The sequence below is a fragment of the Ailuropoda melanoleuca genome, chromosome 12, assembly GCF_002007445.2.
Source record: "Ailuropoda melanoleuca isolate Jingjing chromosome 12, ASM200744v2, whole genome shotgun sequence".
NCBI lineage: Eukaryota > Metazoa > Chordata > Mammalia > Carnivora > Ursidae > Ailuropoda > Ailuropoda melanoleuca.
In genome coordinates, this window is record NC_048229.1 from 14,360,734 (window position 1) to 14,373,838 (window position 13,105).

Here is a 13,105-nt window from a genome sequence, read left to right on the forward strand (position 1 = left end):
CCCGGGAGATGCTGTAAAATGGAGATAACGAAAGGACTTCCTCTTGGTGTTGTTCAGAACAGTGAGTGAGTCAGTGCTGTGGGATGCTGAATAATGACCCCGGGAGATGCTCTAAAATGGAGATAACGAAAGGACTTCCTCTTGGTGTTGTTCAGAACAGTGAGTGAGTCAGTGCTGTGGGATGCTGAATAATGACCCCGGGAGATGCTCTAAAATGGAGATAACGAAAGGACTTCCTCTTGGTGTTGTTCAGAACAGTGAGTGAGTCAGTGCTGTGGGATGCTGAATAATGACCCCGGGAGATGCTCTAAAATGGAGATAACGAAAGGACTTCCTCTTGGTGTTGTTCAGAACAGTGAGTGAGTCAGTGCTGTGGGATGCTGAATAATGACCCCGGGAGATGCTCTAAAATGGAGATAACGAAAGGACTTCCTCTTGGTGTTGTTCAGAACAGTGAGTGAGTCAGTGCTGTGGGATGCTGAATAATGACCCCGGGAGATGCTCTAAAATGGAGATAACGAAAGGACTTCCTCTTGGTGTTGTTCAGAACAGTGAGTGAGTCAGTGCTGTGGGATGCTGAATAATGACCCCGGGAGATGCTCTAAAATGGAGATAACGAAAGGACTTCCTCTTGGTGTTGTTCAGAACAGTGAGTGAGTCAGTGCTGTGGGATGCTGAATAATGACCCCGGGAGATGCTCACACCCGAATCCCCAAAACCTGTGATTGTCACTTTATATGGCAAAAGGGTCTCTGAAGATATAATTGAGTTTAGGATCTTGAGGTGGGGAGATGATCTTGGATTATCTGGGCGAATCTAATCATAATCACAAGTGGCTTTAAAAAGGGGAGGCAGAGGGAGCTCTGAGTACAGAGGAGGAAGCCGGGATGTTGTGGTGGAGGTAAGAGGTTGCGGTGATGTAAGGAGAGGCCAAGAGCCAAGGGTGCAGCCAGTTTCCAGGAGCTATGGAAGGCAAGGAAGAGGACTCTGTCCTAGAGTCTCCAGACAGAGCCAGAATTGCTAATGCCCTGAGTTGAGCACGGTGAGACTGGTTTGGATCTCTGGCCTCCAGAACTCTAAGAGGACAAATTTGCTTGGTTCTAAGCCACCAAATCTGTGGTCATTTGTTACAACAATCCCGGGAAATTCATACAGGTGGCTGGCACACTTCCAGGCATGTATTTAACACGGAATGAACAGTCATAAGTTCGTTGCAATTTTTGAAAGATAAGGGCACCCATAGCTCCTTTCATAGAAAAAAGTCCAGATTATCCAAAGGAGCCAGTGATTGGGTAAATGTGGGAGAAGGGAGGAGAGAAAGCCTGGTACCGAGGTCTAGTCGTCTCTTGCCAGGTGGAAATTCACCCTTCCCTGGCCGCCTTGAGAGATGGCTTGGCTTTACGAAGGGAAGTGGTGGATTTGCTTAGAGTATCCCTGTCTTGCTCGATTGTATTATTAACAAATACTTGATGAGCTGCTGCCGTCGGCCAGGCCCTGGAGAGATAGTGCCAAACAGCACACAGTTCAGCTCTTTTCCTCCTGATGCTAAGGTCTATGTGGATAGTGTGGGGGTGGGGGTGGGGTAAACGAGCAACCGTCAAGATAAAAAAGTAGATGTCATGGCAGAAGAAATTGGGAGAGTCATTTTATCAGTTATCCATTGCTGCACAGCAAAGCATTCTAAAACTCAATGGCTTAAAATAGTGCGTGATTCATAACTGTATGGGTTAAGAATTCAGGGAGGGCTTCAGGGTTTGACTGTCCAGGGATGTGCTGGAGCCCTTCTTCTCATGGCGTTGGTTCTCACGCACAGTCTGGGACCCTGGTTCTCCTCCCCGTGGTGTCTCTCTCTCTCTCCTGGACTTCCTGAGTGAAGGCTGAAGAGGCTTTGTTACTTCTTAAGGTCTGGAATCTGAAGCCCTAGAAAGTCACTTCTGATGCACTCCATTGGGTAAAGCTAGTCAACAGCCAGCCTGACTCAGGTGGGGAAACATTACGCCTCACGTTGGGAGATGGAGCACTGTGGGTGCATATGGCGATGGAGGAATTGTTGGTGCCATTTTTGCACCGTCTGCCACAAGCGTCTCATCCATTCTTGAGGGGTGGTGGTCAGGGAAGGCTTCCTGGAATAGGCAAAATCCAACTGGACACCTACAGTTTAAGTAGGAGTAGGTTAGAGACCGTGGAATATGGAGCACAGTGGAATAGCATGTGTGAAGGTGCAGAGGCAAAAGGGAACTTGGAACTTTGAGAGAATGAAGTTCGGCAAGGAAGGGAATGGGAGGGGTAGGAAGTGAGGCTGGAGAGGTGGGCAGGGACGGCTAATGAAGGGCCTTGTAGACATAGTGCTTTGTCCTGAGGACAGTGAGGTACATTTGGAGGAGTGTGAACGTGGGAGTGAGAGGACCTGAATTACGTTTTAAGAAGGTCCCTCTGGCTGCTCTAAGGAAACTAGGTTGCAGAAAGCCAGAATGAATGTTCTGAGGTCAGTAAGAAGGCTGTTGTCTAAGCAAGAGGTGGTGGTGGTTGTAGTGGGGATGGAGGGATGTGGATGGTTGGGGGAGGTTTTTAGAAGGTCAGCATCATGGCAGGATAGGCCAGGACATCCATCCAATGCCCCTTGGCTCGAACTAGAAAGAGTTGCCTTCTCCCTTGTACTCTGGTCTAATCATTCCCCACACGTGCTAAAACCTCCTTCTGTCCCTTCTCTTTCCTTTCTATGGCAATCACCCACCCTCCCCACCCCATGGTGGGGTGGTTCCAACACTCTATTAATTAGTCTCCCTATCTTCTGGGTCTCCCCCTTCCAATCCATCTTGCATACCGTCACTAAACTGAGTATCCTAAAATACAGCTTTACATCATCTCAGCTCTCTTTGGAAAACAACAGAACCTCACCGCAGCTCTTAATCCTTCCAGGAGAAAATAACAAGTCTTTCAGGTGGTGTTATGGTTATTCCTCAGTGTGGCCTTCTAAAATGTATCCCCTACTGTTGTTCAATGATATTCCACCTGCTAGATATAAAAATCTTGCCAGTGGTTAGGGAATTCTTCCACACCAATGATAATAGTGACAATGGCGAGGTATGGCCATAGTTATCCAAATTCATCGTTTGCCTTTTGACTGGGTGAGGTGCATGTGGAGATGTGCTTTTCAGATCCCCCTTCAAGGGAGGACATGCCGCCCCACTGTGGGGAGTGTGGTCAGCAGATGGCTTCCAGCTGTCAGCTCCTTTGACAGCTGCAGAGAGCTCCCTCGCCCAAGGTCACGGCCTCCCAGAACAGTGAACATCCCGTAACGGAGCAAGACAGGGCCGGAGGCTTGGCTGTTTGGACTCAGCCATTCTCTGCCTGGTTGACTGGCTTCGTGGGGTTGCCCTGCAGTATAGACTGCTTCTTCTTCCTTCCCTTCAATATTTTTTGGATCCCTTTATTGAAATATCCTGTGCAAACCACATAATTTACCTATTTAAAGTATACAGTTCATTTTTAGCGTATTCACAGAAATGTGAATCACAATTTTAGAACATTTTCATTACCCCAAAGGAAACCTCATACCCATTGGCTTTCACACATCATTTCCTCCCAACCTTCCAGCTCCAGGCAAGCACGAGTCTACTTTTTATTTCTAAAAAATCGCCGATTCTGGACACTTCAGATACGTGGAATCATTCAGTCTTTTGTATCGGACTTATTTGTTTCCAGTGTTTATTCATACTGTAGCATGTGTCAGGAGCTCATTCCTTTTCATTGTCAAATACTATTCTGTCGGATGATTGTGCCACGTCTTACTCGCCAATTCATCAGTTGATACACATGTGGGTCGCGTCCACATTTTTGGCTATTATAAATAAGGCTGCTGCGAACAGTCACGTACAAGTGTTTGTGTAGACATATGTTCCTAACAAACACTTTGCAACCCAAACTCTATCTTATAGTGTCTCTTCCAAAAACTCCAACCTGTGACACACCTGGCAATCTCCCCTTCAGGAATTCATCCTCCAGATACACCTGCCCAGTGCAAATGACCAGTGTACCACATGATTTACAGAGGCAGTATTTGTATTGACAAAATGTTGGAAACAACAGGATTAAAAGATGATTAGCTGAGAGTGATCAGAGAGGTGAAGCGACCAGTTAAGTAACACAGCAAGTGAGTATGTAGGGTTTGAACCCAGGCCCTTGTCTCCATAATGTCCTCGTTCTGCTGCCTTCCCTCTCTCCCATCTGGATTCTATGTGGACTTTGTACATGTCACCCACAAACTGGCTGCCTTCAGTCTAGAAATAGCTTGCCTCCATGTATGTGTTTCGATTGGACAGTACCAGTGTGCAATGTTTAAAAATCTGGAGACTGCACATGAAAATGCAGGTCATGAGTTTCTTTTTTGGAAACAAAAGTGTGCAATCTGCCAACATTGGACTTGACATCTCCTTGGCAAGGCTGGCTGATGCTGAGAAGTGTCCGTGTCTTTTATCCGGGTCCGGCTCTCAGTTTCCACCTCTCCCTTGCGTGCACAGCCGGCATGTTTCACTCACTTCAGTTCCCTGCCTGGCTGCTCCTTGCATTTAGGTTCGAGACCTTTGCAACTTTAGGGTTTTACTCATTTGGAGTATGTGCTGTTCTGAGAGGCCAGCTCTTGCTGGTGACCTGGCCTTCATGCTAAGAAACCCAGCTCCTAAGTTTTCCCTTTGCTGATTTTCTTTCTTCTTTCTTTCTTTCTTTCTTTCTTTCTTTCTTTCTTTCTTTCTTTCTTTCTTCCTTCCTTCCTTCCTTCCTTTCTTTCTTTCTTTCTTTTCTTTCTTTCTTTCTTTCTTTCTTTCTTTCTGCTGGGAGAGGGGGAGGGGATGAGGGGGAGAAAGAGAGAGAGGGAGATGGTGTTTTATTTAGTCAGGTTGGGCTTCCATAAAAAATACTATAGACTGGGTGGCTTAAACAACAGAAATTTATTTTCTTATCGTTTTGGAGGCTGAAAGTCCAAGATCAAGATCCTGGCAGGGTTTTGTTGCTGGTGAGAACTCTCTTCTTGCCTAGAAGACAGATGCCTTCCTGTTGTATGTCTTCTTCTCTTTATAAGGGCATCAGCCCTATCAAATTAGGGTCTGACCCTTACGATCTCACTTAACCTTCATCATCTTCTTACTGGCCCTAGCTCCAAATACAGTCATATTGGGGATTAGGGCTTTATCATATGATTTTTGGAGAGGACACAAACGTTCGACCCATAACAGAGAAATGATCCTTTTGGTCCCTATAGCAAAGCAATGTGTAGTTGCAGGTGATTCCTGCAACCCAGCTAATTCCTTGCCTACGGATTCTGTGACACCCTGATATGCTTCCTCGTAACACTCCTTTGTTCTTAAGCTAGCTTCAGTGGGTTCTTGTCACTTGCTATGGAGGCTGACAAGTACTATGAATGAAGGGTGCTAATGCATGGTGATTATAAGCATGGACCCAGGAATCAGTTGACTTCGCCACTCAGTTCTTCCCTACCCACAGCCAGTGACTTAGACTCCAGGATCCTCACTTTGCCTTTTCTATTGTGAGGATTTAATGATGGTGTATGTAAAGTCTCAGCAGAGTACCTAGTACACAGTAAGTCCTAAATAGATGATTGTTTTTATAATCAGGATAATTATTGTTTCTCTTGTTCAGTGGGCCAGCTGGGCCAGGTAATTTCCAAGATTTCTTCCAGTCTTGATGTTCTTATCCCTGGGTTTTAACTTAGCCTCAGAAGGGGGTTTGTGGAATGTCTACTGTGCTCCTGAAATTGTATCTAACATTTGGTGCAAAGGTATTTTCTTACAGCTAGAGGGGTCCAGGGTTTTCCTTCGGATTCTTAAAGGGGTCTGTGACCACCCCTCCCCCACATAGTTATGGGTCACTTCTCTAGAATGTAAGGAGTCCACTATGTCAGGGTGACCCTGAGAAAGCAGAGGGGGATCTTCCTGGTTGATACTAAGTTGATACTAGGTTGATACTAAGACAGATTTTAGTTCAGAGGCTTAATATAACTTTCAAAAGCTCAGCACCCTATGGTCCATAATCAACTTTATCAAAGCAGTTTAGCAGGGACATAGCTATCTCCTCATAGCGTGCAGCCCCACAAAGGAATAAAAATTTGATGGGATCTGCGAGAACTCTGGTGCCCTTGGGAAAGGTCGACTTGATGTGTGAACAAGCCTTGAGTGTGAGCCAATGAGTGAGGTGCCTGGAACATTCCAGAGTGAGGTCACAGGCTTAACCTCTTGTCAAGATTCACATGGGATTGCAGGGACATTTGCTAATAACCCTGAGCCTGGAAATTGTGGGCAAAGGCTATCGTGGCCCAGAGTTATGTTCTAAACATACAGTTAAAATCAGGTTATACCACTCCACAAAAATCTCTCTGGCTGCCTCTTTTTAAGGCCATATTTCTCAAACTGGGGGACCTGTAGCCCTGAAGATGGGTAACAATGAACCAAGAGAGGCAGAAAACCACACACACACACAAATTTAAACAAATATTTTTGTTTGTAGTTACATGAACAGATAATTAAAATACACATGCATGGGGGCACTTGGGTGGCTCAGTTGCTTAAGCGTCCGACTCTTGGTTTCAGCTCAGGTCATGATCTCAGGGTTGTGGGATCAAACTCGGTGTCAGGCTCCATGCTCAGTGCAGAGTCTGCTAGAGATTGTCTCCCTCTCCCTTTGCCTTTCCTCCCACTCATGTGTTTGCTCTTTCTCTCTCTAAAAATAAATAAATAAAATCTTCAAAAAAGCCCACATGCAGGTACACAAGCTAAGACGAATGTTGCTGGGGAGATCTTGCGGTTGAGTTCATGAGCTCAGGACTTCAGCATGGGTAACCACTGAGTTTGTTCTCTGCTCTTTATAGATACTTTGGTGAAAAAATTGGAGATGCCCTCAACTTCATAGCAGAGCATAAAAGGCTCTTCACAATTTGACCCAAATTGCAAGAAGCATGATGCCCTCAAGCAGCTGTAGGCTTGTAGTCTACTGGCTGAGTAGTACAGTGAAAGCAAATGTTGTTCCCCAGTGGTTTCAATTAAAGTCCCAGGGTTGGTGTGCATTGACATTAATTAGGTCATGTGCACATCCTAAAATGAATTCTGTGATTTTGATTGGCCAAGCATGGATGTGTGTGTGGGGGGGTCATCAGCCCCATCTGAACATCAAGGGCTGAGAACACGTGCGTGTGTGCATGCGTGTGTGCATGTGTGTGTGTGTGTGTGTGGGGTTCCTTAAAGAAAATCATGGTTCTGTTCTTGGAAGAGGGTATGAATGCTGGGCAGGCCAAACCACAAATGAAACCAAACCTCATTTACTGTATGAGGTCTGCTTGACCCGGAAGCCCAGAATGAATGAACGAATGAATGAATTTCTATCTTCCTTCCTTCCTTCTCTCCTTTCTCCCTTCCTTCCTCTCTCTCTCTCTCTTTCTTTCTTTCTTTTTTTTTTTAAGGTTTTTATGTATTTGAGAGAGACAGAGAGCAAGCACAAGTGGGGGGGAGGGGCAAAGGGAGAGGGTGAGGCAGACTCACTGCTGAGCAGCAAGCCCAACACAGGGCTTGATCCCAGAACCCCAAGACCATGACCTGAGCCAAAAGTAGACACTTAACCGACTGAGCCACTCAGGCACCCCTCATTCTTTCTTTCTCTACACTCTTCTTGTCCCTTTCATGAGGCAAGAGCTGAGGTCAGAAAAGGGAAGGGACTTCCTCAAAGGGACACATCACTTTAGCAGCAGAGACAGGTTTGGAGCTCTGGTGTCCTGATACTTGGTCAAGGCTACATTCTGTGTTGGGCAGAAGCCCGAGGAGCTGATTTGCTCAGTGAGCGTGGGGAATGGTCATTGCGCATGCCATCATAATCCTGTTTATTACCTTGTAGATGTTAAGAATAACAAGGAGATGAACAGCAGGGAAAACTGATTGATTGGTTGGCTAATGCTGGGCAGCAGCCTTAACCCAACAAGTGGGGCTGTTAACGTGCCTTTGCAGGTGGGTGTAGGGTGTCTGCTTCTTGAATGGATGAGAAGCTCCTGGAAAACTTGTGAGTCTGGTGCAGTACTTCTATAGACATCCTTTTTCCCTTGTTTTTCTAATGTGGCTTTGCCCTGGGGACACGGCTTCCCCCAGAGTCCTCTCAGGTGGTGGCTGTTTTTCTTGCACATGCTTCCTATGCCTGGAATTCTCCTGGAGGGGAGGTAAGCATCCTCCTTGCTCATGCATGCTGCTTCCCAGTCCTTCTCCCCCTCCTCCCTGCCCAAGCTCTGGATCTCCTGTCCTCTCTCCATCACCTGCTACCCACCTTGTTGTAATTATCTCCCTCACTGGCCCTCCTCCACATTGCTTGATGGTTTAATGGCCTACTCACCATCAACACTTGCATGTCTAGTAAGCAATTCAGGTTGACCATGTTCAAAACTGAGCTCCTGATCTTTATCTTCCACCCACTTCACAGCTACTCCTCCCCCAACGTAATCCACCTTGGGTGAATGGCAACTCCGCCCTCTAGTGAGTAGGAAGAAAATCCCCACATCCTTTCCTCTCATGCCCCATCAGCAAATCCCATGGGTTCCATGGTGATACAATGGCATACTACAGAGCAATAAAAAAGAACAAAGTATGAATACATGCAACAATGTGGGTGAACCTCACAGACATAATGACAGGTGAGAGAAGCCCAGTGTGAACGAGTTCTGTGTGTATGAGGTTCAAAAACATCTAAAACCTATAGGATTCAAACTATAAAAGTATTTTTAAGAATCTAAGTATATCTAAATGTGTAAAAGTCAAAATGGTTACCTTTGTGTGGGCATTGCCTTTGAGTGGGTACAACAAGCCCTTCTGGGCTGCGAAACATGTCCTGGAAGGTTCTCTGCATGGTTCACAGGTGGTGAATACAAATGTAAAAATGCATTGAGCTGTATGTCAGAGGTTACATATTTTACTGTGCGTACGTTATACTCCAATAACAAATAAAAAATATGTATGTATTCAGAATCTGGGCTTAGCCCTTAAATCATCCTGTATGACCTTCCGGGTGTCTTTTTCCTGTTGCAGCGACTTGAAGGAGGCTTCTTCTCTTTTATTCATCCTCCACATTTGAAACATAAGTAAGTCTTATCAGCTCTCCTGTCAGAAACATCTAGAATGTGTTCCCTTTGTTCAGCCTTCACTTCTCTTCTCTAGTGCAAGTCATCATCTGTCGCTGAACAATGAAATAGCTTTGTTCCTTTTGATGACTGCCTTGTAGTCCTCATACACTGGATGTCGTGAACTGAATGGTGGCCCAGATATGTACATGTCCTAATCCCTGGAACCTTATCTTTGTCTCCTTGGGCTGCCATAACGGAACACCACAGACAGGTGGCTTGAACCTCAGAAATTTGTTTCTCACCGTTTTCAAAGCTGGGAAGTCCAAAGTTAAGGTGCCAGCAAGGTAGGTTTCATTCTGAGGGCTCTTCTCTTGGTTATAGGCAGCTGTTATTTGCTGTGTGCTCACGTGACTTCTTCTTTGTGTGCACTTGCAGTGGGGAGAGAGTGAGCAAGCTTTCCGGTGTCTCTTCTTGTAAGGGTACTATCCCATCATGAGGGCTCTACCTTCATCTACCACTGATTACCTCCCAAAGGCCCCATCTGCAAATACCATCACACACTGTAGGGGATGGGGTGGCTAGGGTTTCACATATGGATTTGTGGGGGGTAGGAGCATGACCTTCAGTCCATAACAAACCTATAAATGTCACCTTATTTGGAAAAAAGGGTCTTGTTGATGTGATTAAATTAAGAGCCTTGCTATGTGGAGATCATCCTGAATTATCCTTGGGCCCTCCATGCGATCACATGCATCCTTGTAAGAGGGAGGCTGGAGGAGACAGACAGATACAGGGAAGGCACACGGGAGATGAAGCAGAGAGAGATATGGTCACTAGCCAAGGAATGCTGATGGCCACCAGAAGCTGGAGGAGGCAAGGGATGGATTCCCCCCAAGAGCCTATGGAGGGGAGCCTGGACCTGAGCACTCCTCATCGCAGGCTTCTGGCCTCCAGCTGTGAGCGAATGCATTTCCATTGTTTTTAGGCACCCGCTTTGTGGTCATTTGTTACAGCAGCCCTGAGAAGTGAATGCACTGTACTGCAATTTGTATGACCATCCCTGGTTGATGGACGTTTAGGTTAATGTAGGGTTTCTCTATTTCAAACCACATTGCAGCGAACGTTCTTGTGTGTTGTCCTCCTACAGGTGCACAAACTTTTCTATTGGAGAAATGCCTGGAAATACAGTTACTGAGAATTAATGGTCATGAGAAGTTAAAATTTTGATAAGTGCAAGGAGCCTGGGCTCTTTAAAAAAATCGCTCCTATGCTATGCACTTTACATATATACTGGTTATTTTTACTGTGTACTCCTCTTACTCATCAGGAAACTGAGGCCCAGAGAGGTTAAATCTTTGCCTGAAGTTATGCATTCAGGAAATGGCTATGTTAGGATATAAATCCTGTCTCTCTGACCTTTTTATTGAAGATGAATATAAATTACTTGGCACCCTGTTTGGTACTGACTCAGTATTGACTGGATTTTTTTCAAGGTATGTTATGAAAGTGGTATCACATATGATGAAATCAATAGAATTTATTGAGCACTTACTATGGCCAACACGTAGGGCATGATGCTGGAGGTGCATCCGCGATTAAACCCAATATGATCGCTGCCCTCCCAGAGCTTATACTCCATCAGAGGACACAGATTTTGGTCTAATATTCCAAATGTGAGGAGTATATGGGGGAGAAGTGCCAAACTGAGAAGGCACTTTGGGGGTAGGGAAACTTGTCACCCCTTGTCCCTCGTAGGTGAGACAATTGGCTCTCCCCACTGGCTTCTAGCAATCCCCAAACATCCACATTCAGGAGAACAGTAGTGAGAGATGGTGATTTGTCACTATCAGGCCTTGGGGGCCTTTCCTGGGGTCTAAATCAAATTCAGAAGCTGAAGAGCCAGCCCTGAGTTTAGTGTGGATTTTACAGGTCAGTGAGGCTGAACAGCAGCTCCCCAGCTGGTGATAAATGTGTTGAGATCTCTCTCTGGCTCTGCCAAGGCCACTGTCAACTCAGTGTCTTCATTTCCCCAGACTGTTATGGAGAGACTGCAAACAGTCCTCAAGCTGCATTCCTATCATCCGCCAGGGGTCTTTAGGAGAACTCTGGTGGGCTGGGCTCCCACTTCTGGTCTGGGGCCAGGGCAACCAGGGGCATCCTCTATCCTGGGAAGTGGCTGTAGTAGGAGGAGGTGAGGGCGAGCCCCTAAGAATAGGGACCGTGTATTACCATTCGTGCCAAGAATTGTGCCTGGCACAAATAAGTATCCGTTGAATGACCTAATTAGCAAAGGGAAGGTGCCTTCTGTAACAAAGGAGAAACATTTGTGAATGTATGACTATTATATTCTCCCCATCCCTCATTCCCTTGGGATGATTTCTGGCATTGGTATCATTCCCTGTCTCCCTCCCCCAGGCTCAAATGCCGAATGTGCTCATGCATGGATGAAGAACCGGAGAAGTGATGGTGGGATTTTCTTCAAAAAAGATGGGCTTGTCAGGGCGAAAAGAGAGCAGAGTTCTATGAGAGGAGAGGGGATGTGGTGGGTAGGGAGTTTTGGAGGTGTGGAGGAATCCTCGGTAGTGAGAAATGTGTGGACGAGATATGGGGGAGAGCTGGTGTGTCAGACAAAAGGGTCCTTTCAAGAGTGTTTCAGTGGATCATGAATTGGATCCTCATTACTTCTTTTTTTTTTTTTTAAAGATTTTATCTATTTATTCGACAGAGATAGAGACAGCCAGCGAGAGAGGGAACACAAGCAGGGGGAGTGGGAGAGGAAGAAGCAGGCTCATAGCAGAGGAGCCTGATGTGGGGCTCGATCCCATAACGCCGGGATCACGCCCTGAACCAAAGGCAGACACTTAACCGCTGTGCCACCCAGGCACCCCCGGATCCTCATTACTTCTGACCATGAGATGCAAGAAGACTGGCCTGGCATGCTTGTGTTTGCGGGGCTGAATGTCTTTGACTTCCGTAGCACTCCAGGTATGGTCATGAGGGAACCTGTTTGATGAGGGTTACGTGCATACGCTCAGGTCAGTTCTGGCTTCTTCTAGCAGCTGGCCTTGACCGTTCTGAGACCAACTCCCCACCCCCGTAATTGTTGGTTGTCTTGAGTCTTTTGCCCAATAATTTAAATTGCTAACAAATAGCAGGAGGCTTATTAGTGCTTATGGCAATAAAGCAAGGTAGATATTATTATTATTATTTTTATTATTATTATTATTTTCAGAGGACAAAACTGATGAGAGGCTAAGCATCTTGCCCAGGGCCCATCTTGCGTAGTTAATGATTCCAGAACCAGAGCTCTCAACCTCTTCTGTGTTGCTGTCTGTGCTCTTGATTCGCACGCTGCCGTGGCAGCTTAGTGTTCTGTCATGAGGTGAGAAGACAAATTCCCTGTCCTTTCTACACTTGAGTTGAGATTTTACATCACTATTTCTTAAAGCTCTTTTTCTACCCAGGGCACGCGCACCCACGCACACACATATGTCCCTTCATTGGGTTATGTTTAGTTCCAGCTGTTGCATGTTCCCTAAACCTCCTGCTTCCCTCTGCCCTTCAGACTTCGTTGCAGAGTCTCCTCTGGGCCAGTCTCCGTTACCCTTTATGATGAAACTTCTCTCAGGACCTGAGCCATCCCTCCTCAGAACTGGGTTTCCGGTACCTGCTCCCCTTTGTCCATTTCCCTGCCAGACAGTGTTCAAACACATGTAAATCCCAACTACGGAGAGGATTCAAGGTTTTCTTTCCCTCCCATCTTATATATTAGTTGGAGGTAAATAAATACTTGAGGGAACGAGCATTACTCATCTCCACAGGCAGAAGTCTGTAAATCCCAGTCCTGACCTTGCTGGGTTCCCTTTAAATAAGTTATATGTCACACTCTAAGAAGCCTACAAGTGGGTTATTAATAATGCATATATTTTTGTAAATAACAACTAGGATCAATGTGGGTGTTGGAGGGAGAGCTCCAGGCTTCATAAACAGAAGCTGTGG

General features: G+C 46.0%; 1 long non-coding RNA gene across 1 annotated transcript in view; it reads left to right on the forward strand.

Annotated features, from left to right (window-relative positions):
- The first annotated feature begins 9,289 nt into the window (after positions 1–9,289).
- LOC117795181 overlaps positions 9,290–13,105 on the forward strand; it is a 202,217-nt gene continuing 198,401 nt past the window's right edge. The window contains exon 1 of the long non-coding RNA XR_004619033.1: positions 9,290–9,450. This is a non-coding gene — a long non-coding RNA (uncharacterized LOC117795181). The remainder of the gene's footprint in view (positions 9,451–13,105) is intronic.